Below are 27,300 nucleotides of genomic sequence, written 5' to 3'. Positions count from 1 at the left end.
GTCAGGAGGCTTTGTGCCACTTCTTTGCAGGGCTATAGAATGGTGTAAGCTCATTGTGGGCAGGAAATGTCTGTTAAATTGTACAGTGCTCTGCACACAGAAAGCACTCAATAAATTTGATTAAGGGACCTGGAATTGTCCCATTAGATGGACAGGAGACCCACCTACTCCTAAGCAACCTTATATGTTTCAATCAGAGACAGAAAGAGACATTGGTTTTAAATTAAACATTCCTGTTTGGTTATTGCCAAGAGGGCCCAGTTTTTACTTATGGAGGAAAATCAACCTTCTAGAGAGATTCACCGACAGTTGGGTGCATTTAATAAAAGGGTAAGGAAGGAACTACTTTGAGTGAAATAGAACACTGGCCCATAAGTTTTTGAACCGAATATGAAAAGTGTTATATAAATGCTAAGTGTTCTTGTTGTCCCATAGGACGCAAATCTGGCATGTTAAGCTGATTCAGCAATAGCAAATTAGAGCATTTCCATGCACAAGTATTCCTGCCCAAATGATGGAGTACAAACTATCCCTAGAGTATATTGACTGCTTAATGCATGGGATAAGGATTTTATTGTGCAGGAAGAAGGAACAAACTATACCATTTTTCGATTTTTGGCTCCCGGTTTTCTGTGGGTTGAAAGGAAGGACAAGATAGGGTCACTTAGCTCAGAAAAAGTAATTATGTAATCTGATTAAACCCTGCACCTGAGCATCATGTTTCCTACTAACACCACTTGCTTGGAGACCTCATAGGGTCTTACAAGCTGTTGGAGTTGAAACAGCTGGTTATCTGGAGGGACTCAAAAGCAAACCAGGGGATGCTAAGCCCAACTCATGTGCAAAATGAAGTCAGATGAAGCCTTGCTGGTCCATGAAAATGCTGAATTAAACCGATCCTTTTATTTGTAGTGAAAGTTAGGATTGCAGGCTATGGTTTCAGACTTGCATAATAATAGCAGCATTTGTTAAAGCACTTATTATGTGCCAAACACTGAATAGGGTATGTACAAGGTAATCATGATGGACACAATCCCTGTCCTATATGGGGTTCACAGTCTAAGTAGGTGGGAGAACAAGGATGAAATCCACATTTTACAGATGAGAAAACTGAGAAATTGAGCAACTTGCCCAAGATCAATGAGCAGGCAAGTGGGGAAGGCAGGAACCCAGATTCTCTTACTCCCAGGCCTATGTTCATTTCACTAGGCCCCACTGCTTCCCATGTCTTCCCCTGCCTTCTTCCCAGTGAAGGCAGGAGAGAAATATGGAGTTGAAGTACCCCAGCATTCTAGAATGTTCTACACCTAGTTCCAGAAGCTATGGATTAGAACATTTTATATTTTTTTCTAAAATTGCTTGAGACAGCCTTAAAGATATCCAGATTATCCAGAGCATGTGGTCAGCAAGTACCTCAATATGAAACTTTGAAGGAGAAAATGTGCTCTGTGTGTATAAGCATGCACATGAATGCTAGATGTGATAAATACACATTTGAAAGTCCAGTTCTGAAATTCAAGGAGTTCCTCTAGGATTTGACAGTCATTAAATGGACTTAATGATCTCGAGTCTCGTAAGTGCTATGCTTACTTCTTATTCACCCAGACTCTGATTACAAATCATCGAAATCCAAAACACTGAAGTCAATTTAGAAACTCAAATCCTTGAAAGCTCCTGAAATAAAAGGTCAACTGTCAAAAAATAAGGGAAAACATGGCTAAAAGTCTCTCTTTACCTTGTTCTACAGGAATCTTGAGCAATTGGATGATCTGATTTTGGTTGCTTTATTTTTGATTGGTGGTTGGAAAAGAATTGAGCTCACCTAACAGCATTTTATCACACAAAATTCTTGTGTTCTACATATTATAATGATACCTTTAGATGGCTTTTGGTAAATATATGCTTAACAATTTATAAGGCTAAGTTCATAACTTACTAATTTGATTTTGTCCTTTAAATTAGCCAGGAAAATCCTATTGCATTATTCCTGAACATTCCCCCTAAAAATATCTAGTAGTAATTCACCAGCTGTACAGATAATGAAATGGAATCCTCAAGAACAACCAGGATGGAGCAGAACCAGGATCAGTAGCGACTGAGTGATTGGAATCCACAAGTCCAAATTCTGAAACCCTATCTATTAGAGGGCATTGCATTTCTAGGAAACATTCATCAGAAAATAATATAATTCAAAAGTCTCAATCACACAATTATATATATCGTTCAGGCAAATTGAGTCATTTTTTTCAGTATCCCAAAGAGCTTTGGAAAGAAAAGTTAAACACGGTTCCAAAAACTGATAGGGGATTGTCAGTGTACACCCAAACCAGCTTGGTTTAGCCAAATCATAAAGTGAAAGTTACATAACTGATTTATAACTGTGCATTCTGTCTGCCAGAATTTGCCAGGACCATGCATAATATAGACATGTGTGATCACATTACAGTGTTCAGTATTCAAACTACATCTCAACTATAATCTCAATTACTGCACTATAAGCAAGCAAGTCATGACCTTAAAAGACTCTGGAGAAACTGAAGTTTGAAAGTGAGAGAAACTGTATAGAGCTCTAGCGATTTGGGTGCTCTGCAGAATAGAGATTGCTTAAATGTGCTCCAAGATCTTTTCTTCATCCCAAGAGCTGCCTTTCAGAACATCCTTTCTGTCAAAGTGAAAAGACTCTTAACCCCAATAATTTAAGATGTGTCCTTCAACTTTCCTCTAGATTGACTCTGCCACTTTATTTTGCAGGGATAAACATCACATTTCAACGTGGTTATCTTCCCTAGGTTATAGAGAAGCAGCATGGCATAGCGGCTAGAGTACGGGCCTAGGACTCAGGAAGTCATGGGTTCTGATCCCGGCTCTGCCCCACTTGTCTGCTGTGTGACCTTGGGTAAGTCACTTCACTTCTCTGGGCCTGAGTTCCCTCATCTGTAAAATGGGGATTGAGACTGTGAGCCCCATGTGGGACAGAGACTATATCCAACTTGATTTGCTTGTATCCAGCCCAGCGCCTAATACAGTGCCTGGCTCATAGTAAGTGCTTAACAAATACCACAATTATATCAGTGTCCATGATCCTTTCAAGAACAGTTAATATAGAGGCCTTCTTCGACTAGACCCTCATTTCCTCTTCTCTCATTTCCTTCAGCGGTGTACTTGGATTTGCACCCTTTATTCATCCCTCCCTTAGTCCCACGGAACTTAGGGACATATCTGTGACATTTATATTAATGTCTATTTCCCCTCTAGGCTGTAAGCTTGTAGGGGCAGGGAATGTGTTTATCAACTCTGTATATTTTCCTCTCCCAAATTTTAGTACAGCACTTTGCTCACTAAATCTGATTGATTAAAAAAAATGGTAGGTCATCTGAGTCGACATTACATGGGACAATCTGAATTTTCATTTGGTCTGTACCATAGCAATGCAGATAAGACACCTGATACCTTTTGGTTCAGTATTTTTATTTTAAGTACCGGGGCCACCCAAGCTACAGTTCCTGCTTATGATTAATACTAATTATGTTATTTGTTAACAGTGCCAGGCGCTGTTCTAAGCACTAAGGTAGATTCGAGATAATGGGGTTGGACACAGTCCCTGTCCCACCTAGTGTTTACAGTATGAATCCTCATTTTACAGATGAGGGAACTGATGCCCAGAGAAGTTAAGTGACTTGCCCAAGGTCACACAGCAGACAAGTGGCAGAGCCCGTATGTGGCCCAGGAGCGGTGCCTTTATTTAGGGGAATGTGGGAGCGGATCCCCAAGGTGCAGGAACAAGTAGGGGAGTGTCTTTTGCCCTAAGCAACATCCATTTTCTGGCATATATCTGCAAAATGACATACGATGTCACATTACACTGGATGCCTGCATCATTCATGTGCTGTCACGGGTGTGTTCTTGTTAGGTATCTGGAAGGGCCATCAATCTGAAGTAGCATAGCCCTAGTGGAAAGAGCATGGGCCTGAGTGTCAGAGGACTTGAGATCTAATCCCAGATTGATCACTTGTCTGCCTTGTAATCTTGGGCAAGCCACTTACCTTCCCTGGATGCTTCCTCATCTATAAAATGGGGATTGAATATCTGTTTTCCCTCCAATTTAAAAACTGCAAAGCCCAGGTGAAAAGGTTTTGTGTCTGACCTGAATATCTTGTATTTACCGTGGTGCTTAGTATAGTACTTGGCACACAGAGTGTAATAAATACCACTATAAACAAATGCTACTCTCTACTATTAAAACTGTTGCTCAGCATTCTGAATTCCATTAGTGAGGAGGTTAGAGCATTCCCCAAAGATTGTATTTTGTCACTGCGCCTGAAAGAGCAAGAAAGGAGAGTCACCAAAAACACCATAGTGTGAGCTGTCCAGAACAAAAGAAAAGCTGGAGATCCTAAAAATTGGAGTTGGGCCACATTATGTTAAAACATAATTTGCCTGCATGGGCTTTTAAGCTGCCATTTTTCTGCATGCTGGTTTATACCATAAGAGGAAATGGTGTGCCATTTCCACAGACAAAGCAATACTATTCAGAGAAAAATCGGACCTCAGAATACAAAATGGGGCTGCAGAAATACTAAGGGAAACATGCCAGTCTGGTGATAATCCACCTGGGTACAAGTAAGGGGAGCCTAGTGTGATAATGACAGTGTGTAGGAGTACTGTTGGATTGTGAGCTCAGCAAGGGTCAGTATCTTTGTCTCATTCCCTCCTGCATATTGTTTCCCAGTGCTTAGTACACACTCTGCATTCTGGCCAAGTGGATAGAGCATGGGCCTGGGAATCAGGTCATGGGTTCTAATTCCGATTCTGCCCCTTGTCTGCTGTATGAGCTTGGGCAAGACACTTCACTTTTCAGGGCCTCAGTTACCTCATATGTTGAATGGGGATTGAGAATGTGAGCCCCATGTGGGACACTCTGCTTGTATTTACCCCAGTGCTTAGTGCAGTGTCTGGCACATAATAAGTGCTTAATAAATATCATAATTAGTATTAATCCTAAATCACTGTAATGTCAAAAATGGTGTGAGGCACTGGGTTTGTTTTTTCTTAATGGTATTTGTTAAGCACTTTATATGTCCCAATAGCTATACGAAGCACGGGGCAAATAAAAGCTAATCAGCTAATCAGGTCCCTGTCCCACATTGGGTTCACAGTCTTAATCCCCATTTTACAGATGAGGTAACAGAGGCATCTAGAACTTAAGAACTGAACTGAGCACTGGGGTAAATACAAGCAAAGTGGGTTGGACACAGTCCCTGTCCCACATGGGGCTCACATTCTCAATCCCCATTCAACATATGAGGTAATTTAGGTGCTGAGAAGTGAAGTGTCGTGCCCAAGGTCACACAGCAGACAAGTGGCAGACCTGGGATTAGAACCCAGGTCCTTCTGATTCCCAGGCCTATGATCTATCCAGGCTCCAGGGGTCTTGGGAGTGGGAAATTGTTTTGCAGGGTTGGGAGTAGGGGAGGCATTTTTTTAATCCTAAACTCTATCCCGGTGACAGATTTTTCTCTTGTCTAGGTGTGTGTGACCTCTAGTGGATTTTTGCAGGTGTGATGTGAAACAGTGCCAATCATATGGTTGCACTCGGGGAGGAAGCACTGATTTGGTCAACATTCCCATTATGTTGATTTGCTAAAGAGATAATTGCCTTAAATGACTTATTTTTCTCTCTAAAATGTTCCTCAGGAGAATAATCATAAGGCCAAGTTGAAGGGACAGAAAAAGGGTTATTTTCTCCATCAGTGAACTCCCCCATTAGGATTTTTTTTCCTGTCTTTTTCAGACGACTGGGGTGGGTGACAAATTGCATGACTTTCCTGGGACAAAATATATCTAGGGAATGCTTCCAGATTATTACAAGAGCCCCAGTAAGGAATTATGATAGTGAAAGAGCCATCATCACTGAAGTAGTTAATTCCCCTCAGAGAAACTTAAAACTTCCAAAGGGCCAGAGAAGCATAAAGGAGAGAATGTTTTCATAGAATATATGTACAGTTCAGCAACTCTTTAGGGGGAAACTCAAAACTCAGTTCAACAGTGACTTGTAAGAATGAATGTGAAGGCAAACAGGGCAATAAACATGTTTTCTAAACCAACTTTTTAAATAAATGTTCAAAAACATTGGTTCTAAGCTCTAGCAAAATAGATAAAAGAATATCCCATCTTTGGAAAATAAGGGATTTGATTCCTATAGGAATCCATGAAAAACTGTAAAAGAGACTATGAAAACAAAACAATGTTTGAGATTATCATAGGAACCCATGGCCCAAAATAACCATCAGGCTCAGGTGAGATTTTGATTTATTTACAGATAGGTTAGAAATAATTTAAATGAGGCACAGGTATTACCATTCAACCCATTTGTATAGCATTAATTGACTTGCATAGTGATCAGACAGAATTCTAAATTTGAACTTTTGTACACTTTTCTCTCTATTTCCTCCACTTGTGGCCAATTTTACTTTAGAATAAAACCAGATTAACTCAGCAGGGAATTTTTTTTGTCAGTTCTTCCCCTCCTTTCCCCTATTCCTTTTTTCCCCTCTCTCCCCAGTTGTCCTAAATTATCTGCATAATTAAGGCAAAATTTTCCTGAATTACCTGGGTATTTGTGTTAATCTTCCATTCATCCTGGGCCTTTCAAGCACATCCCTAGGTCGGTCAGGAGGCTGATTGCTCTAGAACAAGGATCTGAAAGTAATTTAGTAGTCTCAGGTGAGTTACAATTTAAATCACCAAATAGTAAAAATTGTTGCAATCAATTGTATTTGAGTGCTTACTGTGTGTAGAACATTCTACTAGGTGCTTGGTGTAGAGTAAAACATGAGAGTTGGTAGATGTGTTCCTAACCCACAAAGAGCTTACATTTTAGAGAGAGCTTATGGTGTAGAGATTGCAAACCATCAGAGAAGCGGTATGGCCTAGTGAATAGAGCACAGGCCTGGGAGTCAAAGGACCTGGGTTCTAATGCCGGCTCTGCCACTTGTCTGCTGTGTAACCTTGTGTAAGATGCTTAAATTCTTGGTACCTTGGTTACCTTATCTGTCAAATGGGGATTAAGACTGTGAGCCCCAAGTGGGACATGGACTGTGTCCAACCTGATTAGCTTGTATCCATCTCAGCACTTAGTATAATGCCTGGAATATAGTAAACACTTAACAAATACCATGAAAAAAATCAGGAGTAAAATGTGGCTTACCTTTTTAAATCTAATTTTACAAAGTCCTTTGACCTAAACCAATTTAAGGGCTGTTTAAAGGCCAGATATCATTAGCCTAATAGAGCTCACCCCGGGTCGGGGAGAAAGGGAATGACCTGTTGGATATTTTCATCCAGAAAGTGTGCCTGGATAAAATATAATCACAAGTGGACGTGATTAAGAGACCATAAACAACAAGCAAACCCAAGTATCCTCTTGACTACAGTGTTTGTTAGTTTTAATGACAAAACACATTTCATTGCAGGTTCTCATGAAGTTTACTAATAATCCTCTGCTGCCCATTTGACCACCCGCAGAGATGGGTGGTCCTTGATTCAGTACAAGGAGCACCCTTGGTTACCCATACATCTTGAAAACAGATCAGGGTGCCAGATAACCTACTGGGTAGTAAAAATGTTCATAATCACAAAACCTTGAGCTTAAAGAAGTTTTATTTTTTCCAAAATGCTTTTACATGAATCACCTTTATTCACATCTTTGTGGCAGAAAGTGTCAGTATCACTCTCATCTGACAGAGGAAGGCAGAGGTGTATTTTTGAGGCTTTATGTTTGGGTAAGAATGACTTGTGCATGGAGAGCAGGCAGTACAACAGAGGAGAAGAGCAGCCATGTTTGAATTTAGTGCTGATTGACTACAGATGATGAACTGGGCATTTGGGAGGATTAGCTGCCCTCTGAGAAGTTAGCCTATACTATGTGAACTTGGACTTTTCCCTATGTGATTTGTTATGTACAGTGCTTAGTAACTTTTCCAAAGGATTTATGAATACAAAGTTATTGCTAGGTTTTTGGCACTGATGGGTAGGCATTCCAGGCCTTCTCCCTTCCAACCAGGTTCTTCAGGGACATGGTACAAAGCAGCCTTGGAATTTGCAGTTTTCTGTAATGCAGCAGTGCCTGTGAACATCAGTGATTTATCCTCAAAGTGTGTGTCCTTGAGTAGCTGAAACAGATCAATAATATATATTTCTCCTAGCCAACTTTGCGATCTCATAGGCCAAGGGCAAAGGAACCAGATTTTCAGGCAGCAGAGCCTCTGATTTTGACTTCCTTTTCAGTGTGGTTTGTCCTGGAAATTGTCATCCATTGTCTATTTTCTCTCTTCTAATTATCTTAGAACACATATTTTGCAATATCTAAATCATTCAAATTGATTTAGAATTTTTTAAGCCCATATTTTGTAATTTCTCCATCTAGTAAAATTGAGGAACAAAATGGAACTTCTGGACCTCTGGTGGGATGCTTCCAAATCCCTCAACCTCTGCATTCAGAGCACAAGTGTTTGTGAAGGATGATGGGTGGATAGGCACCTTTCAGTCCTCCCTGCCATCCCAAACAGGGTGGCACTGGTGCCCCAGAGGTGGATCTCAAGACAGGTCCCCCAGCCCTGCTCCCACCCCAACCTCAAGGACCTGGGTTTGAATCCCAGCTCTGCCACTTGTCTGCTGTATGATCTTGGGAAAGTCACTTCACTTCTTTGTGCCTCAGTTACCTCATCTGTAAAATGGGGATCAAGACTGTGAGCCCCATGTAGGACAGGGACTGTGTCCAATCTGACTGGCTTGTATCTACCCCAGTGCTTATAACAGTGCCTGGTACATAGTAAGCACTTAACGAATACCATTAAAAAAAAATAAACCCAAACCTTAAAGCTTGCCTCACTACATAGGGTACCACAAGTGAGGTGAACAACTCAGTACACTGGAAGTGGCCCTCTAGTTTACCTGAACACAGAAATTGCCTATGGAACGTGGATTTTTCATGGCATGTGTCGAGCACAGTGTTAAGCGCTGAGATGCAAGGTTATCAAGTTGGACCCACTTCCTGTTCCAAGTAGGGCTCACAGTCTAAATTGGAGGGAGGGAATTTAATGCCCATTTTATAATTAAGGAAACTGAAGCCCAGAGACTTGCCCATAGTCACACGACAGACAAGTGGTAGAGCTAGGATTGGAACACAGGTCCTCTAATTCCCAGGCATGTGCTCTTTCCACTAGGCCTTGTTGCTTCCTCAAGGCTTGTCTGGAATTGCTTTCTTTTTATGGAATTTGATTGTTTTTACCTGGGATCCCATCTCCTATTGACAGGTCTATGAAAAAGCTGACCCACTGTAGGTCTTCTGCCTTAAATGGCTCCATTTTTAAATGGGCTACTCTGTATTATAAGGAGGAAGAGCAGAGACTTGAACCCAGGATTATGAGGTCGAGACCTTGCCTTCCAGACCTAGTGGCATTAAGTAGTTTAACCTTTCTCTGTTCTCCCCTCTCATCTCTAAATGGAGACAAGTATGTGAATTTTTCAGTGCATATGAACTATTTAGCTAAAGCTCTGACATAAAAAGTGTAAAGAGCTTTGTAAAGTGATGTTTTTAACATCACACAATCTTCTCATTCAAAGCTTCCTTCTTATGCTGAGGCCAAGGGATGCCTCTTAATATAGCAACCAGCGTGTTCAAGACTGATCAAGTAGAGGCCATGGCAGTCGAAGTCCAGGTTCACCAAGCTGCAATGCTTGGTGTCAGATTTCTGGCGGTTAACTTCCCAAGAACATAAGGAATGCCCTTTCCAGATTAGACTAAGGGTCATTTCAGCCCAGGGCTATTTTTTAAAGGCATTTGTTAAGTGATTACTATGTACCAGGCACTGTACAGAGTGGTGGGGTAGATACAAGCTAATCGGCTCAGACACCGTCTGCGTCCCTCATGGCATTCACAGTCTTAATCCCCAAGGCATAGAGAAGTTAAGTGACTTGCCCAAGTTCTCACAACAGACAAGTGGCAGAGCTGGAATTAGAACTCAGGTCCTTCTGGCTCCCAGGCCTGTGTTCTATCCACTAGGCCATGCTACTTCTCAGAAGGATCTACCTCTGACAGGTAACACCTTGGAGGTGTAGTTATTGCCCTCCTTGATAGCCATCCAATTAGTTGGGGATGTGCCTTCTAACATCCCTCACTTGTCCATTTGCATCTTCAGTTTTCCCTCTAATAATCAATTATGAACCTTTTTCCCATGAAATTAACCAAGCACATGTAGAACCTTCTGTTATTTACAGCTTGCATAACTTTGTGGGGCAATGAGTATCATATACTTCTCTCCTTCTGTGTGAAGAAGGATTTCCTTTCGTTTGTTTTGAATCTACCACCTTCAAGCTTCAGTGGATACCCCCTTGCCAAGAGTTTTGAGGGACTTAGTGAATTCTGTGTTCACCCTAACTGTACCCTTTATCATTTTATAAACCAAGCCTGTCCCTTCTCGCACTTAATCTTTCCAGACTAAAGATCTCTAAATGCCTCAGTTCATCCATTTATAGGGGATCTTCCTCATTCTCCTCTGATTTGTCATGGAGCAGAACTAGAAATGGTCTGGACAATCTCAAGGATGCCACTGACCATTTCCCTACACTCTGCAACAGCTTTTCCAGAATCCTTGGCATGTGCAGTAAATTCTGTCAATGCAGACTGCAATGTAACCTCTGCTGGTTGTCTCACTGTGTATCTTGTACTCCTGATGGGCCCCAGGGAGGCAGATGAGTCTATGCCTGATGCAACCTGAGCCTTTGTTACTTAAAAATTCATGGTGTTAAATCAAGGCTGATGGCAGAAATTGTCATTCTACGGTGGATAGGAAAGACGGGGTGTATTAGCGGGGGTTTACTGGCTACACCAAAGAAGAGACTTTATAAAACCTATTTCCCTGCTTATGGTCCAGGGGCATCTACTAGAAGGAAATTTAGGAACAGACTACCCCTATGGACACTTGGAAACATGTTACCAACCTTCCTTCCCCTCCACCAACTCCCACCACTCCAGGAAAGCAGTTTCTCCTTATCAAGTGGGACAGAGTAGGCCTACAGAGAAGGAGACAAGGTGAAGAATCAGCTACCCCTGGAGGTATTCCCCCATGACTCTATTCTTTTGGTGCATGCTTGGTGTCTGTCCATTTCCTTTATTTGTGGAGGAAATCAAGAGAATGCCCAGTATGTATTGAATCATGTTTATTGAGCTCTTTCAGTGTGCAGAGTTCTGCACTAAGCATTTGAAAAAGTACAATATAGCAGTGTATCCTAGAAGATACTTGGTAGTGCACTTTCACTCTGATTAATCTATTTGTAATTCTTCTTCAAAAGTGTTTTTACAGCTCCAGCTTGCATCCTCTGTTGTCCAATTAGCAGCGTTAGTATCTGGAAAAGTAGGACCTATCAAAGATTCACCTATTAAAGTCCAGTGTGTTGTCATTCAGTGCACTTTCCAGGAGGTTGACCCCAGGCTCCTCCCCCCCACCTCTTTTTTTGGGGGGGGGGAAGTATTGGCAACCTTTCCTCTATCCGGCCAGTCTGAGACCCATCTGGTTGTCATTGGTTGTGGTGGTCAGGTGACAAATGGTCTAATTGAGGTATGAGTGAAAAATCTTACTGTCCTTCCATCTTCTTTTCCCCTCAGAAGGGAAGAGAGAAATCGACTCAGCCTCTTTGCCCATTCCCCTTGACCCCAAAAGAGGAGAAGCAGCATGGCTCAGTGGAAAGAGCACGGGCTTTGGAGTCAGAGATCAGGGGTTTGAATCCCGCCTCTGCCACTTGGCAGCTGTGTGACTGTGGGTGAGTCACTTCACTTCTCTGGGCCTCAGTTACCTCATCTGTAAAATGGGGATTAAGACTGTGAGCCCCACGTGGGACAACTTGATTCCCCTGTGTCTACCCCAGCGCTTAGAACAGTGCTCTGCACATAGTAGGTGCTTAACAAATACCAACATTATTATTAAGAGCGGGAATCCTGGTTTCGATCAGAAATCTTTGTCGGCAGCTGTGCGTTGAGTCTGTCACTGACCCAACTGTAAAATAAGGCATATCCTTTTAATTACCTGTTCATATTTCAGCAACACAAAGCTATATGGCACATTCAGAGGGGATAAACCTTCATTGTAATGGATTTTTAGTAAGACTATCTCTGAGATAAGACTTCTAAATCTTGGCAATCTCTTTAGGGCACACACTTTGCTATTGCACACAAATTCCTGGCTCCCTAGAGCCATATTGTAAATGGAGTGCAGTGTACATGGCTGGGTAATAAGATACTGCAGATACATTTTAGAGCAAGGTGCACTTTTGCTTTATTTATGAAGATAGACATGCTGGTTGAGGGCTTAATCACAGCTGATAAATCATTTTAAGAAAGCCTATTAGAACCATATGCTGATTCTTTGCATTAATATAGTATGTCTGTTTCTAGTCTAATCAGACAGGGTTTTCTCTCATGCTCTCTCCGTCTCCCTGGTGCGGACTATTTATCTGTTTAAGTGGTATCACTTGTGTGGGGGCATTTATCTCTTTAAGAGGTGCCATTAATAAAACAAGGTGAAAGGGAGAGGAGGAGGAAAAACTGAGTTGATGCATCTCTGCGAGGGGGGGCGGGGGAGGAGGAGTGTGTGTGTGTATGTATGTATGCATGTATGGAATTGCAAAGGCAAAAGTCAAAAAGCTGTGAACAGGAAACATTTCAATTAGAGTTACGGAAGGCAATGGTTTGGAGTTTTCCTAGCATAAGGTAGTCATTTTGACCCAGGTGGTTGCAATACTCTAGGAAGAAGGCTATCTGAAGGCAGTGGGAAGGGGTGTGCTTTGACATTTTGGTTACATCACCTACCCCAAGCTAGCAAAGGTTTGCCACAGGAACAGGTTCCACAGCTCTTTAATAAGAGCCACATTGAGACTTTACTCAGTGCCAAAGTCTGTTTATCACTAATTGCAGCATTCCCTTGCAGATCTTTTCTATTATTTGTTGATTATCCCTCTGCTCTTTTTATTATCTTGCCAAAATTCAAGCATTAATAATCCCATGATTTATGATTTATTTATAGTCTACTGCTAAATAGCTATATATTAATGGATTTCAAAACAGCAATAGCTCTAACTAGCCAGATTTCTTTCACCTTCCACATAGCTGCCATCTATTTGTGGCTCACTCTTGGGACTCCTAAAGCTGTCTAGTGGGTCCCAGCCAGGAAAACAGAATGTTTTGTACCACAAACATGATCGTGATTATCGATGTAAGTGGAGAGTCCATAAGCTGAGGAGAAAACTTGGGTAAAAGACCTTCATTTGTTCCCCTTGCTGAATATATATAGAGGGACAATAAATAAATGGATGGATTGTATATTTTACAGGGGTTGAATTGAGTGGCAGTGATGACCTATGCATTTGTGGTATCTCAAAATGGGTGACTGAGAAACAGTAAATTAAGCTGCTTTTCTCTGTGGCCCTTCACATGCAGTTTTAAATGATGGCGTCCTTTCCAAATAGTAACCAAAACCAATTGACACTGGGCAACTGATCTATATTTTGCAGGAAGGTTTTGTAAAATTAATGGAAAGTTCTTCTGGGATATTCCTAATAAAGCACTACCAGGTGATCGCTGTACAGGCAGTATGGCCAACACAAAGGTGTGAACCCAGTATGTCATGGGAGTGAGATCATTTTGGTATACTTCTATTTGCAACCCAAATTTCATAGTAATACTGATATTTAAGTGCTTACTATGTGCCAGGCATTGTACTATGCGCTGGGGTAAATACGAGATAATCGGCTTGGACACAGTCCCTATCCCATATAGAGACAATCTTAATCCCCATTTTACAGATGAGGGAACTGAGGCACAGAGGAGTTAAGTGACTTTGCCCAAGTTCGCCCAGCAGACAAGTGGTAGAGATGGGATTAGAACCCATATCCTTCTGACTCCCAGACCCGTGCTCTATCCATGAGGCTATGCTGCATTTCTCTGCCACTCCACTAAACAGGTCTCCAGCTCTTGCCATTGTATTCTTTTGAGTTGACCCTTCTGAAGTGGAAGACATTCTACCAACTCATTCTCCCTAACTAGCCCTTTACTTTAGAAAAGGGAAAGATTTTCATCTTCTGCCCTTTCAGGTGCATCCATTAATTCCAGACCACCTAGGAAAATACTATCTGAAGTAGTGTCTTCAGAGAGTGGGGAAGTGGTGTGTCTTAGTGGAAAGAGCATGGGCCTGGAGTTCAGAGGACTGTAGAACACGCCATCGTTGTACAGTGTTCCGTACATTGGACACTTGATAATGGTAATGGCATATATGAACATTCAGTGAGTTTGATGCACCGTGGTGTGTTGAAGTGCAAGGCAACAGGGAAGGTGTTAGGCAAACCAGGGTGGGAAAAATCACGACTGTCACCAGTTTCCAAGGTTTTATCAATAAGTGCCATTTATTAATGGATCTCCTTCAACAATGTGACTTGGCAAATCTCGTAGTATACCAATTGGATAATTTGGGGAGAGACATTGAGCACATGTCTAAAGCTGGTGAGTGGGAAATATAAAGGGTTGTACAAACATGTAGGGGAGTATCTTACACTGGCAGGACAAACCCAGAAGAGAACTCATTTACAATAACAACAGTAATATCAATTCTCATTGTTTTTCTTAATGCTTCCAGCACTGTATGCTTCTGTGAGTCCATCAAATTGGGTACTGGGGAAGCACAGTAATTTTTGAAGGGAGACTATTACTTCAGATGTCTTTATTCTGTATCATGGCATTAGAATATGTGTTTGTGTTGTGTGAGAAAGAGTAATATTCTTGTATTTTAGAGGGGGAAAGAAGGCTGGAGAGGAGAAATTCTGTGATAGGAGAATGTTAAAGCTGTGGTCTAGATCATGCCACTCCTTTCCAAAACATAAATGAGCATCTTACAGGGTTAAGGCATAGGTGTCCTCCAATCAACTGGCCTTCTGTGAAGTGCTGGGCTTTGGCAGGGAAGATGGCTGAGCCAATTCTCTAAAATTCTGCTTAGAGGGCAGAGCAAACATTTGGGAGAAGAGTGGGAGGTATGGGGAGGAAGGAAAAAGGGTCCTGCTGGCACGAAGAAAGGGGGTGGAGCAAGGGAAGAGGGAGGAATGACGCATAAGGAAAAATCACAGATGTCACCAGTTTCCACGGTTTGATCAAAAATTTTCCATGAATCATTTTTGAATTTTCCCCAAATTTAACATGACAAAACTATTGCCTTAGGAATAAATGAGATGGAATTAAACTAGAATGATAAAGTGGCACATTTAATCAGTCCCTTCCCCATCCTAACCTCTAAACATGTCTATAAGCAACTACGGAGAAGCAGTTTGGCCTAGTGGATAGAACACAGGCCTGGGAATCAGAAGGACCTGGGTTCCAATTCTGACTCTACCACTTGTCTGCTATGTGGCCTTGGGTAAGTCAATCTATCTGTGCCTCAGTTACCTCATCTGCAAAATGGGGATTGAATGTGAGCCCCATGTGGGACAGGGACTGTGTCCAAACTGATTATCTTCCATCTACCCCAGTACTTGGAATAGCATGGAGGAAGTGCTTAAGAAATACCATAAAAAAGCTACTGCTACAAAAGGTGGTCACCATGCTGGGGTCATAGTGAGGGAATCTGAAACTCTGGATTGGACAGATTCTCTTAATGTGAAGATAAAGCAGCAAGGGCAGATTCCTACAATTTATGAATAATAGAAAGATTCCTCCTCCATTTGGTTCTCCTCCTCCACTTGGTTCTCCTCTTCCTCTTCCACTTTGTTCTTCTCTTCGTCCTCTACTTTGTTCTTCTCTTCCTCCTCTACTTTGTTCTTCTCTTCCTCCCACTTTGTTCTTCTCTTCCTCCTCCACTTTCCTTCTTCGACTCTGCCCTACCTCTTCCCTCCTCCTCCTCCTCCTCCTCCTCCTTCTCTACTTCCTAATCTCCCTTTTTGATTTGGATAAAGAATTACTTTTAATCCTCTAAATTGAAAGTGTTACCTATGTGTGCGCTTCATAGCATGAGAGCGAAATGGACCCGCTTTGGCATTGACTTGACATGACCTGGGAAGATTCCCTCAACTCAGCTGGATCACTGCCTGCCCTTTCTGTGGGGGCACAGGCTGCAGTCCAGAATGCACCAAGTCAGAATCTGTGTCAAGGGCTTCCAACATCCAAGCAGGAAAGTGTGACCAAAAAGCTGAAAAAACATATGATCGCATAAAATGCCGCCTCTGGGGAAACAGGCCATTAGTCAGCCTTATTTATTTTTTTTTCCTTGCTGCAAAAGTTCAATATGAGGGATCTATGATTACCATATAAAAGGCTATGCAAAAATTGACCTTCCCGTATGATTATGAGGAAAACATTATTCTGGCACCTAGCCACGATAGTTTTGTTTGTATTTTCAAATCAGCGAACTGTTTTTTGCAATTGGCATTATCCAAGTCAAATCCCAAGTGTGTCTCAAAATGAACATGCAAGTTTGAACTCTCAGGGGTCTCTCTCATCTTCTCCACACTTGCCCCCTTTTGTTTGATGCTGCCGAATGACATAGTCTGAAGAGAAGTGATGGCATGGCATTATTAAGAGAAGATCTTCCTGAGGAAAAATGTGCCTAATGAGCTTAGGAAATACCTCGTGGTCATGGAAAAGTCGTAAAATTTCCTCTTCCTTGGGAAAGATTAGGAAACCTTGACAGTCTAGTCTGATTCTTTGCCAGCTTTTATTTGGAAATGTGTTTTTGAAGGTCAAATGGATTTTTTTTTTTATGAGTTGCAGTGAAAATGCTTAATGTAATCTATTGAAGAATGCTTTGTGGTGGAACCGTGTAAGCAAACCAGCCACTCCTATTCTTTTTGTTGTCGAATTGAGCTAAGGGTGTTTAGTCTGCCCAGTTCCAGATTCTCATGTAGATTTTTCTTTCTGACTGCCCTCTATGACTTTTTGTAGTGTGCTTCAGAAGGAGACCAGGTGAGAATGAGGGCAGTGCTTTCCAGAGACAGGTCAGGTGTCAAGGGAGGATTGAAAAGATCCGTTTTAGAAAAAATCCAGAACCTGGGTAAAAGCCTCCACTTGCCACTTCCTTGCTGATTTTCATTTGTTGCTGCTTGGGCTGAAGAAGGTTGCCCTCCTGGCATGGAGGAGTGTGATGTAGTAATTGAATATGAAATGTTTCAAAGAAAAAAAAACTTAGCTTTTGATGAGAAGGGTAGCTTGTTACCTTAAAGCACTTTTAATAAGAACATTAATTTTTTAGACCTCATTAAGCCTATTACATTCATTAATAGTTTTATTAGAATGTTCACCCCTAGATTTGTCTGTGAAACACTGTTGGTGTAGCAGACACTTGAGTTCAGGGGTTTGGATTTCTCTACTCTATTCACCATCCGACTGCCCTCCTATTTTCCCACTTTACACAGTCTGGGATCTGAATTTAAGTAAGGGTCAAACCAAAGTAGTAGCCCAATGCATTAAATGGCTCCTTGTGAGCTGGAAGAGTTAATGCTCAATCAGTCAATCAAATCTGAGCACTTACTATATACAGAACTCTATATAAGCAGTTGGGTGAGTACAGTATAACAGAGTTGGTAGATACATTCCCTGCCTATAAGGAGCTTACAGTCTACCTCCAAAGTGCCTACATTCCTACAAAGTCGAAACCAGGAGAAATGGGGTCCCTATGTATAAGGCACCTAAGTCCTCTAAGAGTTTCCTGAAAGAAATGGAATAAAAAAGTTACCTGCCAAGATATTTCCCATTCATAATTTCTGTATAGTTCAAGGAAATTTTAATTATTGTATAAACTCCCCATTGTATATGATATTTTCTAAGAAGATTTTTAAAATATTTCCTTTCTGATAGATTTATTCATTCTTTATTTGGCAGGCACTTTTTTCCCCGTGTGATGGAGCTTGAAATTAATGTGGCTATTTTAATTTATTTGCACATTAACCAAAACCAAGAAATCCGTAGCGCTCCCACCCTAGGCATTGTGTCCCGCAGAGGGATCTCCTAAAAGGGGGATATTTTTTTTTCCTTTTTCTAGGTCGACTGAAATGGTATATGGCTTTATTCATTTTTTTTCTCTACACCCAACAAAATTGGTTGGTCAGACAAATTTTGTGCCTAAATACCTGTTGGGGGCACTTTGAAGCAGTCCTGTTGCGTTTCAGTATTCCGCTCCTCTCATCCTGACTGGAGAACAGCTAATCTGTATCCACTTCATGAATAGCGTTATTCTGACAACATGGCGGTGAAAGGAACCCAGACAACAGAGCTGCAAACAATGCCTGGAGGCCCCAGGAATAGGAGTGCCCTGAAAAAATGTGCTCTAATCCAGCTGCCCCTTCATATTGTTGTCTCCCGATCCAATTTACTAGAGAATTTCCCACTGGCTCTTGGCTCCTTCCCAAATTGGAGTGTAATCTTTAAAAGATTACACTGCATAATGAAGGGACAAGGGGCTCTTTATTAACTGGAATGGGGAGTCACTTGCTACTAGGAAGGGCAGATGCAGAGATTGTATCAGTGTTCCTCCACTCTTTATACTTCTCCCACCTTCCTCCAGCTCCCTAGACACTGTTAAGGGATAGCAAAAGGGAGGACCTCCCTCCCCCCCACCCCATCCAAGCTGTAAGGTAAAAAAAAAAAAAAATATTGCAGCCTAGGTTATAATTAAGGTAATTACTCTTGTAATTTGGTGGCTTATGGCAGAACTATTATTGCAGCAGGATTAAATTACCAGCCAATCATTGCAGTATGTTATAAAAGTTCCTTCTTGCCCCAAAGCTTTCCCCTCTTCTCTTCAGTACAAAAAGTTTTCATACACAGGAGTTGACTACCTAAATAGCACTTTTTTTTCCCCTCAACTTCCCATGTCGGAATTTTTTTTCACCACTCTGTTATTGGAGAACTGGCCTGTCGGGAGGCATTCTGCCCTCCTCACCCTCCCTTGTTTCTCCAAATTGTAACTTTTTGTTGGGCCTGAGTGGAGAGGACTCCCGTCGAGTGTGCCTCCTGCCGTTGGTGAATTGCATCACACGTCAAGGCTTTGCTTTTGCCTCCAGCATTCATAACTTCCACCTCATTTCTTCGCCCCACGAAGTAGGCTAGAGTCAGCCAGAGCATGCAGAAGCTGTTCCCATCAGTGGTCTAGGTTGGGTCTGCTTTGGATACTAAACCAGCGTCTTTTTGCAGCAACACCCATGTCCTCTTCTTCACAACAAAGACTTTGACCTTTGCAAACTGCAAGCATCTGGGTCCACGCATGGTCTTGGAGGGCTGTTTGGAAAATTCTAGCGACCCATTTGGTAACAAAATTGCAGCAGAACGGTGACTTGGTAAAGGTTTCGGGAAAGAAATCCTGCCGTTTCCCCCCCCCCCCCCAATACCCTCCACACTGCTCCGGTGCACAGAGCTAGTCTTTCTTTTCAATTCGGTTATATCATGCACCAGCCCAAAATTCCAGAATTTTGAAGCCCATCTGTGTTGTTGTTCCATATCTGGCATTATTTAAAAGTTTCACATGAGAAAAATACCTAGCGACTTAACTAGACTACATAGTATAAAAACATGGACCAGGGCCAGGAGCAGGTCACTAAAGAACATGAGCTCCTTTCTGGCTCTGCCAGAGACTTTACTGTGGCCTTAGGTAAGTCCCTTCTAATTGTGTGTCAGGAATTGTCCCGTTTGTTTATCAGGATAGCTCCGCTCATTGCTTCCTTGTCTTGTGGACGTGCCATGAGGACAAGTTGGGTGTACTCACCCTTAATGAAGCACAACTCTAACTAGTGTAGGTGCTACTTGGTACAAAAACAAACGAAAAAGAACCGAATGACCTGACCTGCCTGCTTCCCTGTTCTGTCGTCGTCTTCCCGTGGTCACCCACAGCCCTCTTCCCCCTCCCCATTACCCTCTCTTCTTGGTTGACCTCCACCCGACTTCTTCTCCACTGGCTGTCTGCCAGATGTTGAAGTGGTGGCTGGCAATTTATAGCCTGGGGAGACTCGGGGGTCCATCAAGCCCCACTTTCCCACCTCTGGCCCAGTCTTACTCCCAGACTCCCTGAGGCTAAGAGGGGGACTGGCTGCTTGACAGCTGGTGAATCAACAGAGCCAAGCCAGATCTCCCAGGTTGCGACCAGAACTTACCTTTACCTTGCAGAACAGAATTCACTGTTCCACCTTGAACCAAGAGGAAGCCCCACACAGAATAGCTTTGGCTTATTAATGATAGTAATAATAATAGTGGTGCATAGTAATAAATGTTATTTAAGTGCTTACTATGTGTCAAACACTAAGTACTGGGTTAGATCCTGAATATGCAGTTTGAACATTCTCATGGGATTCACAGTATAAGTGGGAGGGAGAATTGAAATGACCCCCACCCCACCCCACCCCACCCATTTCCCAGATGAGGAAACTGAAGCAAAGTGACTTACCCAACGTCACGTGACGCAGTAGGTGAATGACAGAACTGGTATCAAAATCCAGGTCCTCAGAGTCCCGGACATGTGTTCTTTACACTAGGCCACGTTGCTTCATAGACTTCACCACAAGGTAGGGTTAAATATTAGGATGCAACACTCTAGTCCCAAGTGTGGTTATAGTTACTAAATGAACTCAGAAAATATATGTGGCTGAGTTTGTGAAACATAAATCATTGTCATTTATAAAAAATCTTAAGTAAGCCCCTTGGGTTTGTCTCCTCCGATAGCTCAGAGCTTCTCTGCTTCCTTGTTGTAGCACAGTTTCCTGGTGTTGAAACCCCGTCAGCAATTCCAACTTCAGTTTCCCAAAGGTGTTTGTGGTGGACTAGTGAGCATTTGCTCAGCTGTATGTTCTCCCAACTCTGGGCACCCTGACAATAATCAGAGAGATTTTTTTGCTCAAATGCCAATTTTTTAGCTTCAAAGAACAGTGTGCGTATATAGGGATTGAAAAATAATGATAATTTAAAGCTGCAGTTGGACTGGTGATGGGAGAAAGGAGCAGTGGAGCAGGAGAGAGTTAAGGAGAGCAGGAAAGATTTCTGAGCGAAATGTGCCAGTGTCCTTGTCCAATCTGCAGATGAGCCCCACGGGCTCTGGAAGAAGTTATCAGGTGGCTTAGAGGGCAGTTAACTTTGGACCCCAGTAACAGCCTACATCACCCCAGGCATTATAGATAACAAGTCCTTTTCTCTTAGTCTGTAGGATTACTCTGAAGCAAGTGAAATGTACAAGCAATTTGACTTTGCATTTTTGCCTTTGATGTGAATTGCAGTGTTTCTGAAAATTATTTTGGAGAAAGGAGGATGAGTGAAAGATGTATGGGAAAGTGGGGACACCCCAGTGCATCACAACTTTGTGACCCAAGAAAGCCACAGGGGTTGTAGAGAATTGTGTTCCACCCCTCAACTTTTTACAACTGCTTTTGAAATGCAAATCAAAAATCAAAAACTGTGCCCTGACAGAAATTGGCATTAAAACTAAAACCGTCTTCTTTGAAATGGTGTCCTGGCAAGCAAAATTAGAAGACTTTTCAGAAGGCAGTGCCATGGGAAAGGTTCCTGCCCTTGGCAAGAAGTGGCAGGAGCTTCAAATAGAGCTGTGAGTGATATTTCAGTGGTGGGCAAGATACATATTTACCCCATGTCCTTTCAAAATGAATATATCGCAAAGTTTTAAAATTGTCTTTTACTTAAAGTTATCTTTGGCTACTCTTCTGTCATCTTAGAAAAAACAGAATTTTTTCAAGAGATAATGGCGTGTACTTGAATAAGCTTGAGCCTATCATTTGGAAAACTTTGCAGATCAGCAGAAACAAACTTGGCAGCCCTTTGTTAAATAGATGAAGCCAGTGTCTTTTTTTCCACTTGTCTGGTATAAGTTGCTTCTCTTTTGGGCAAGTGGGAAAATCACTATTTTCAAGGATGCAAGGTACATATTATAAAGAGTCTTATGAGGTTTCAGGCATTAATCCTGGGAACCTTTTAATATTTTCAACCACTACTGAAACCTATAATATGCTTTTATGAGGGATCTTTTCAAAGTCCTCTGGTAATGCCCTGAGAGAGACTTACACGTGAAAACTGATTTTTAAACATCATAATGTGATAATGGCTATTAATGGCTCCTGAACACGGCCTCATTCTCAATAGCATGCTACCAATGTGTAGGGCAAAAGTTTCTGTTCCTTTTGTTCTGTTTTGTTTTGTCTTGTCCTTTTTATTTGGTTCTGTGTATTATCCTCTCAGGTTAGATTTTTCCTTGGTTTTTCCTGCTGAGCATCTTTTTTGTTTGGTGCTTGGGGCAGGAAGAGATTTGAATGGAAATCATTCTCAGAAACCTGGGGTTCCATTTTTGGTGCTTCACTGACTTTTTGGGTGCCCTCTCCTTGCTTCAGTTTCTAATCCATTCATGGGGTTCAAGTTGAATTTCTTTGGAGTAACAAAGTTGACAATTGTGTCTTGGGATGGGGACAATCTTATTTATAGAAAAAGTTTCCTTTTCCATGGTAGTGCTGTGTTTTTCTGAGCGGTGGTCCTGACATAATAATGTTAGTATTTGTTAAGCGCTTACTATGTGCCGAGCACTGTTCTAAGCGCTGGGGTAGACACAGGGGAATCAGGTTGTCCCACGTGGGGCTCACAGTCTTAATCCCCATTTTACAGATGAGGGAACTGAGGCACAAAGAAGTTAAGTGACTTGCCCACAGTCACACAGCCGACAAGTGGCAGAGCTGGGATTCGAACTCATGAGCCCTGACTCCAAAGCCCGTGCTCTTTCCACTGAGCCACGCTGCAACAGATGACTCTCCATCTTCCTTGAGTCTGTACAGCCTTAGTGCTGTCACGAGATGCCCATTTCCTTTGGTTCTGACTCAGTGAAGATGGAGAACCAACAAGTTACCGCTATCGTTTCAGGCCCGTCAGTTCTGATGAGCACAGCAATGCTATGTTAAAAGGAAAAGTTCAGCAAATCTCAGCTCCTTTCACCACTTCATGTAGGTATCGGTAGGAAAACATGATCTGGGCTTTGAGGCTGGTAAAAATGTAGGATCAGCTTTGTTGAATATGGAAATAACTTCCCCGGGAGGTTTTAAAAATCTTTCAGTCAAATGGTCTGGCAAGCCCTGGCTTCAGTGAACTTCCTAAATCTCAGAGAAATCCATCAATCAAACAAGGGTATTTGTCAAGCATTTACTACGTCATGGGTTCTAATCCCAGCTCCACCACTTGTCTGCTGTGTGACCTTAGTCAAGTCCCTTCACTTCTCTGTGCCTCAGTTTCCTCATCTGTAAAATGGGAATGGATCTGTGAGCCCCACATGGGACAGGGACCGTGTCCAACCCGATTTGCTTGTATCCACCCCAGTCCTTAATACAGTGTCTGGCACATAGTAAGGATTTAACAAATACTATTATTATTTTGGACCAGATAACCTGTTAAAGCCCCTTCAGTTCTAGGCACTGGAAAATGGATTTTGCTAGCAGAGTTGCCCTAGCACTGCCTGAGATTAGGAAGAAATAGCTGGAGGTGATAGAGGGACCAGCGGGCATAGAGTTTCGATGATGAGATCTCCCATCAAGAATGACGGATGAACCTCGGTCTTGAGACTTCAGAACTGAAAAACTGCCCAAAGGAATTGATGATAGTGCTAGCTGTTTGTGCAGAGCATCTCACTCTTGTCCCTTCCACTCACTGACACCCAATCAGTCAAACCATGGTCATTTTTTTTCTAATTTTTTTGTGGTACTTGTTAAGCACTTACTTTGTGCCAAGCATCATGCTAAACGCTGCAAACCCATATGGGGCTCACAGTCTAAGTAGGAGGGAGTTGGATTTGATCCTCACTTTACAGATGAGGAACAGGAGGCACAGAGAAGTTTTTCCCACCTTCGAAGCCCTCTTAAAATCACATCTCCTCCAAGGGACCTTCCCTGATTAAGCTCTCATTTCCACTACTCACTCTCCCCTCTGCATCACCTATGCACTTGGATCTGTACACCTTGAGCACTTGATATTCGCCCCACAGCACTTACGTACATGTCAATGCACCCTGACATTTCCCTTATCTCTAATATGTTCTACTGAGTGTCTCCCCCTGAAGACTGTAAGCTACTCGTTCATTCAATCGTATTTATTGAGCACTTACTGTGTGCAGAGCACTGTAGTAAGTGCTTGGAAAGTACAATTCAGCAATAAAGAGAGAACAGTCACTGCCCACACTGGGTTTACAGCCTAGAAGCGGGGAGACAGACATCAAAACAAGTAAGCAGGCATCAATAATAATGTTGGTATTTGTTATGCACTTACTTTGTGCAGAGCACTGTTCTAAGCGCTAGGGTAGATACAGGGTAATCAGGTTGTCCCACGTGAGGCTCACGGTCTTAATCCCCATTTTACAGATGAGGTCACTGAGGCACAGAGAAGTTAAGTGACTTGCCCACAGTCATATACCTGACAAGTGGCAGATCTGGGATTCAAACCCATGACCTCTGACTCCCAAGCCCGGGCTCTTTCCACTGAGCCACGGTGCTTCTCCATAATGTTGGTATTTAAGTGCTTACTATGTGCAGAGCACTGTTCTAAGTGCTGGGGCAGATACAGGGTAATTAGGTTGTCCCACGTGAGGCTCACAGTTAATCCCCATTTTACAGATGAGGTAACTGAGGCACAGAGAAGCTAAGTGACTTGCCCACAGTCACACAGCTGACAAGTGGCAGAGCCGGGAGTCGAACTCATGGTCTTTGACTCCGAAGCCCAGGTTCTTTTCACAAAGCCATTCTGCTTCCTTTACAACCAATGTCACCCAAGAAATTGGGTTTCAATTTCTCAAGCCCAGGCTCTTTCCACTGAGCCATTCTGCTTCTCAATCAATATAAATAGAATTATAGACCTATAGATATATACATAAGAACTGTGGGGCGAGGTGAGATGGGAAGAGCAAAGGGAGTGAGACGTGGAAGGGAGGGGGAGCTGAGGAAAAGGGGTCTTTTGGGAAGGCCTCTTGGAGGAGGTGAGCTTTTGGTAGGACTTTGAAGGGGGAGAGAGTAATTGTTTGGCAGATTTAAGGAGGGAGGGCGTTCCAGGCCAGAGATAGGACATGGGCCAGGGGTCGATAGCAGGATGGGCGAGAGCAAGGCACAGTGAGAAGGTTAGCACCAGAGAAGCAGAGTGTGTGGGCTGAAACGTAGAAAGAGAGAAGGGAGATGAGGTGGAAGGGGCAAGGTGATGGAGAGCTTTAAAGCCAATAGTGAGGAGTTTTGTTTGATGCAGAGGTTGATAGGCTACCAGTGGAGATTTTTGAGTAAGGGGGTGACGTGCCCTGAAGGTTTCTTTAGAAAGATAATCCGGGCACCATAGTGAAGTATGTACTGAAATGGAGAGAGGAGGTTGGGAGGTTAAAAAGGAGGCTGATGCAGTAATCCACTTGGGATAGGGTGAGTGATTATACTAACCTGGTAGCGTTTTGGATGGAGAGGAAAGGGTGGATCTTGGCGATTGTTGTGAAGGTGAGATTGATGGGATTTGGTGACAGATTGGATATGTGGGGTGAATGAGAGAGCGGAATCAAGGATGATACCAAGTTTGCGGGCTTGTGAGACGGGAAGGATGGATGTGCCATCCACAGTGACAGGAAAGTTAGGGAGAGGATAGGGTTTGGGAGGAAAGATGAGGAGCTCTGTCTTGGACCAAATCACCAAATTTGTCACGTTGAACTTTCCCAAGCACTTAGCACGGGGCACCGCACTTAGGGAAGCAGCATGACCTTAGTGGAAAGAGCACAGGGATGAGAGAAGGACCTGGGTTCTAATACCGGCTGTGCCAATCGCTTGCTGTGTAGTCTTGGGCAAGTTGTTTAACTTCTCTGTGACTCCGTTTCCTCAACTGAAAATGGGCATAGCTGCTGTCCCTCCTACTTAGAGTGTGAACCTCATGATGGACAGGGACTGTGTCTAACCTAATTAACTTATACCTACCCCAGTGCTTAAAACATTGTTCGAAGTATAGTAAGCTCTTAACAAAAACCATAAAAAAGTGACTTACCTAAGATCAAAAAGCAGACAAGAGGCAGAGTCAGGATGAGGACCCAGGTACTCTGACTTCTAGGCCTATGCTCTTCAGTTTGGTTATTGAGAAATGGATGGATCCTGGAGTTGTTGCAGAGGTAGAACTGACGGGATTTGGTGATAGACTGCATACGTGGGCTGAATGAGAAAGATGAGATGAAGATAATGCTAAGGTTAAAGGAGGTTTGAGATAGGGAGGATGGTGGTGTTGTCTACGGTGATGGGGAAAGTTGAAGGGGCCCCAGGGCTTGTGTGGGAAGATGAAGAATTCTGTTTGGGGCATGTTAAGATTTTGAAGTTTCACTGGGAAATCCAACTATAAATGTCATGAAGGCAGGAAGAGATGGGAGAGTGCAGAGAAGGAGAGAGATCAAGGCTGGAGAGTTAGATTTGAGACTCATCTGCATAGAGATGGGAGTTTTCCAAGGGAGTGGATATAGATGGAAAATAGAATGGGATCCCAAACTGAGCCTAGAAGGACCCCCAGAATTAGAGAGTGAGAGGCAGGAGCTTGCAAAAGAGACTGAGAAGTGGCCAGAGATATAGGAGGAGAACCAGGAGAGGATGTCATTTAAGTGAAGGTTGAATAATGGTTCCAGGAGAAAGGGGATGGTCCACAGTGTTGAAGGCAACATAGAAGTTGAGGATTAAAATGAAATAAAGGTCCTTGGATTTGACAAAAAGTAAGTCATTGTTGATGATAGAGCCATTTCTGTTGAGTAAAGGGGAAAAAGCCAGATTGCAGGACATCAAGGGGAGAATTGAAGGAGAGGAAGTGGAGGCAGGGGGTATAGAAAACTTGCTCAAGGAGTTTGGAGAGGAATAGTAGAAGGGAAATGGGGCGATAACTGGAGGTAGCCTTAGAGTCAAGGGAGGTGTCTTTTTCATTTATTTTTAGGATGGTGGTGCAAGGATGTGTTTGGAAGCAGCAAGGAATGAGCCTTGAGTGGAAAATGAGTGATTTAAGATGGTGGTCAGGGAGGGGAAAGTGTTTCTATAAGGTGTGAAGCGAGGGGACCAGAGGCACAGGTGGAGGGGGTAGATGTTTGAGAAGAGGCAAGAGATCTCTTCTTGAGATACCGCAGGGAAGGATGGGAGAGTTGAAGAGGGGGCAGGAGGAGGAATGGGAACACCCCCGGGCCCTATTCCTCAGGCACCGTCCTCTGAATGGACTAGGACCACAACAGTAGAAGTAAGATGGCAAAGCAAGAAGGCAAATGC

At 42.7% G+C, this 27,300-nt stretch overlaps 1 protein-coding gene across 3 annotated transcripts in view; it reads left to right on the top strand.

The window, feature by feature from the left end:
* CREB5 (cAMP responsive element binding protein 5) overlaps window positions 1-27,300 on the top strand; it is a 369,622-nt gene that overhangs the window by 29,254 nt on the left and 313,068 nt on the right. The window lies entirely within an intron of this gene.

The sequence above is a fragment of the Ornithorhynchus anatinus genome, chromosome 8, assembly GCF_004115215.2.
Source record: "Ornithorhynchus anatinus isolate Pmale09 chromosome 8, mOrnAna1.pri.v4, whole genome shotgun sequence".
Lineage (NCBI taxonomy): Eukaryota > Metazoa > Chordata > Mammalia > Monotremata > Ornithorhynchidae > Ornithorhynchus > Ornithorhynchus anatinus.
This window is presented reverse-complemented; position numbering and strand designations above follow the sequence as displayed.